Source organism: Hemitrygon akajei, chromosome 12, assembly GCF_048418815.1.
Source record: "Hemitrygon akajei chromosome 12, sHemAka1.3, whole genome shotgun sequence".
Taxonomy (NCBI): domain Eukaryota; kingdom Metazoa; phylum Chordata; class Chondrichthyes; order Myliobatiformes; family Dasyatidae; genus Hemitrygon; species Hemitrygon akajei.
In genome coordinates this window covers 51,257,471-51,261,856 of record NC_133135.1, presented here as the reverse complement: position 1 = coordinate 51,261,856, position 4,386 = coordinate 51,257,471, and the positions used below count along the sequence as shown (strand labels likewise).

At 37.9% G+C, this 4,386-nt stretch overlaps 1 pseudogene; it reads right to left on the bottom strand.

The window, feature by feature from the left end:
* Nucleotides 1-3,308: 3,308 nt before the first annotated feature.
* LOC140736626 (RNA-binding protein 25 pseudogene) lies at nucleotides 3,309-3,929 on the bottom strand (annotated as a pseudogene).
* Nucleotides 3,930-4,386: the final 457 nt, after the last annotated feature.

Sequence of the window (4,386 nt, the reverse complement as noted above, 5' to 3'; positions counted from 1 at the left end):
ACAGTCCTGTGCTGATTAACTGGCTAATGCGTTCTGCACAGAGATCTTTAACCTCTTGCTTCAGCAGTATGTAGTACCCGCCTTAAAGCAGGCTTCAGTTATACCGGTGTCCAGGAAGAGCATGATGACCTGCCTTAATGACTATCACCAGTAGCACTTAAGTTCACATTGATGAAATGTTTTAAGAAAATGATGATGAAATATTTACTCCTGCCTCAGAAGTGACTTAGATCTGTTCTAATATGCCTACCGGAGCAAAAGATCCAAAGCAGATGTCATCTCATTGGCTCTTCACTCAACTCTGGAATGTCCGGACAGCAAAGGTACATACATCAGGATGCTCTTTATTGATTACAGCTCAGCATTCCACACCATCATCCTCTCAAAACTATATCAATAAGTTCCAAGACTGTGGCCTCAATAACGCCCTGTGCAATTGAATCCTGGATTTCCTCACTTGCAGATCCCAGTCAGTTCAGATTGGCAGCAACATCTCCTTCACGATCTCCATCAACACTGGTGTTCCACAAGGCTGTGTGCTTACAGTCCCGTGTTCAACTCTCTTTGAACTTATGACTGTCAGGCTAAGCACAGTTCCAATGCCAATTTCATGTTTGCTGACGACACCACTGTTGTAGGCTGAATCAAAGGTGGTGATGAATCAGCATATAGGAGGGAGATTCAAATCAGAAGACAATGACCCAGTCTTCATCGGAGGATCAGCGGTGAAGACGGTCAGCAAATTTTAACTCCTCAGTGTCAGAGGACTCAGCACATAAGCAGTGCCTCTATTTCCTTAGGAGTTCGCAAAGATTTGGCATGACATCTCAAACTTTGACAAACTTCTATAGATGTGTAGTGGAGAATGTATTAACTGGCTGCATTCCAGCCTGGTATGGAAATACCAATGCCCTTGAATGGAAAACCTACAAAAAGTAGTGGATACGACCCAGTCCATCACGGGTAAAGCCCTCCCCACCACTGAGCACCTCTACACAAAGCATCGCAGGAAAGCAGCGTCCATCATCAGGGACTCATCACCCAAGTTGTGATCTTTTCTCGCTGTTGCCATCAAAAAAGAAAGGAGCCTCTGAACTCATGCCACTAGGTTCAAGAACAGATATTATCCCTCAGCCATCAGGCTCTTGAACCAAAAGGGATAACTACACTCACATTCACTTGCCCCATCATTGAAATATTCCCACAACCAATGGACTCACTTTCAAAGACTCTTCACCTTGTGTTCTCAATATTTATTGCTTATATATTTATTATTATTTCTGCTTTTTGTATTTGCAGTTTGTTGTCTTCTGCACTCTGGTTGAATGCCCTGGTTGGATAGTTTTTCATTGATTCTGTTATAGTTATTATTCTATAGATTTATTGAGTATGCCCACAAGAAAATGAATCTCAGAATTGTATATGGTGCCATATATATACTTTGATAATAACATTTAATTTGAAGTTTGAACTTTGAACATTAATAATCAATATTTGAAGCATACGCATTTTAGTTCTATTACCTTTTGTATTTTTTATGCTTTTCAGTTTTTTAAAATATTTGATTATATATTGTATTATAAAATAAATAAATACAAATGATTTAATTTCTTTTGGAATGACCTTAACAACAGCCTGGTGATAACTTTGACAGGTGGTTAAGCCAGTGAGTCCAAATTAGCCAGTTATCGAAGTTTCTCAACTGACTGCCACTCAGTACATGAAGCAATTTGTAAAAGGACAACCTGGCCATCTCAGAGGCAAGGGATTTTCAATATCCAGGAAATCCATAACCATATGTTCAGAAAAATGATGCATGAATTTAGTCCTTAAAGCACAGATGGCTTCCTCCTGACTACAAAATCTGAGCCACAGAGTCCTTTGTCAGGAAGAGTTGTCCTTGCACATTTAGGTTTTTGATCTTTTCCCAGCTGCCGATATTGTGAGGTGATAGTATTTCACCATATGAAGTAGGAAGAGGAAGACTCAAGCCTTGGAATATTTTTAATATGTTAAAGATGCCAGTAATTAATACTGATTGGAAATGAGAAACAGAAAGTGATAGAAAGAAAAACAAATAAGAACTTTAAAGAATATCCAATTTAATTTCACCCTGAATCCCTACATTCTTAAAGGCTCCTTTTCAGTACCAGAGAACTGAATGTCACAATTAGCACTAAACGCCCTGAGAAATGGTTATTTTTCACTTGTAATGACAAGACTTAATTTACGATGCAAAGCTTGTTTGTTTGTAACTCCTATATAATGTATATCAATGGAGAAGTAGATGACAAGATGCTACTTCCATGAAGTTATCAGCAGAGAGGAAAAACACTGCTCAGCTACTTTTGGAAATTGACATTTAAATATGCATCTGATCCTCTACTCATGTTACTGAACCGTATACCCATTACAATAATCATCAACTCTATTCGTCTCACAGTTATTTTGGTACCAAAGACTGGCTCCAGAAAATGTACAAATCCTCTTGTTCTGGAAGATATCTGTTATTGATTTATTAGAAGTATTTGAACAAATTCTGGGACTCATTTACTGAATTGTTAAGGTATTTTCAACCACATCTTATTGAGTATTTGAGTTATATATATAATGTTCAGATTGGTTAACATTGTTAAGAGCACAGAGCCAAAGGACATTTCCACAGAAAGAAGTCACAGGATATATGACTATTGTTATTACCTGTAATATCAATTTTGGATAAAGGAACCAATGGCGAATCTTCAGTGAGTAGTTAAAAGAGCCAAGATCCTTTCAGAATTAAAATTGGAATTCAAACGTATAGTGCGTGCATGCTGTTATATTTTGTAACTTCAATACACTAAATTAATTGACAAGAAAACAAAGAAGTCTGAAATGTGAATCCAACTTAATTTTTAAAAAATTAAGCAAGGTACCCACGGAAGTGTCACCTTTTACATATAACCCGTAATTAATTATATAAATGAAGAACACTTAATCCAACAATGTATTTGCAATATTACTCAAATATTAATGAAATACTAGATACACAACACTCCTCCCTGCATACTCAACTCAATAGAGAATGCAGCTCTGTATACTGTGTAATTCAACTAGTATACTGCCATTCACAGCATAGAAGTTTTTATATTGTCCCATTCAGGCCCAAAGATTTAACCACTGTTGAGGATTTCTTACTCTTGTGGGATAATATCTTTCCTGACAAGGGGAGCCACTCTGTTTGACAGGTGAGACTTGTTGCTGTAAAACTATTTCAGGTGATGGGGCCTCCTCTATGGTGTTTGACTCTGAGATTGCTGGAGGTGGTTCTAACAGGTCTGGACACATTTCTTGTCCTTTTTCTTCTTTCTAGAATGTGCTTCTTGATCTTGGGAAAGTGTATTGAGTTCACTGGAGTATTCTCTTATTAATTCTTCCCTTGCTCACTTTACAATCTGATCTCTCCTCTTGGTTTCCTCATTTACAAAGTCATCTGACGAATCCTCTGCTTTTGTATCTCCATTGATTCCCTTCTTTCTGGCCTTCCATCCATCCAGCTTGGTTTTGGTCTTTGCATTTACTTTTACAAGCAGCTTTTTGTCTCGCTCTTGAAGTTCGTACAATAACCTCAATACACACAGAGTAGATTCTGGATCTTTATATTCACAAAAGCAGAATGCTTGCAATTTTTCTGAAGCTCCTTGAACTCTCTTCCAGTTTAAAACCAATCCACATTTTACAAGTAACTGCTCGATTAACATATCAGAAGCTTTCTCAGGCATGTTGCTGACAAAATCTGTTGTGGTCAGATTAGTGCTTTCATCACTTCCAGTCTTCCTTTGAGCAGCATAGTTCTTCCTTGCTCAAATATTCATTCCAACCAAAGACATGGAAGTTGACTCCAATATCCATTTCCCCACTGTTGGGCAATGGTTCATGATGTACGGCATGGAGACAGTTGTGGCATCTTCCAGTACCTTTCTTAATTCACTTTCAGTTGACTCTATTACGGGGGATGTGGCATACAAATGGTGGATGGATTGCCAACTATGTTGTAGTTGCCTCAGACAATCATGCCCCTCAACAATGCTGGCCCACCTGTTTTTACCACATACAAGCCCAATGTGGCTTGTTGATTGCTATATTTCATTTCTACGAATGTTACTCTCATAGGAGGTATCTTTTCTCCAGTACTAGCTCTTAGTTGGATATCTGCAGGCTTCCATTCAGTATCTTTGAAATGCTGTACAAATTCATTTTGTGGAATGAGTGAAACAACTGATCTAGAGTCTAAGTCCATTTTAATTAATTTGCTATTCACTTCTGATGTAAGCCATATTGCTTGTCTTTTGTATACTGTACTGTATACAGTATTGGAACATGTCTATCTTTCAATGAGGTCAGCTA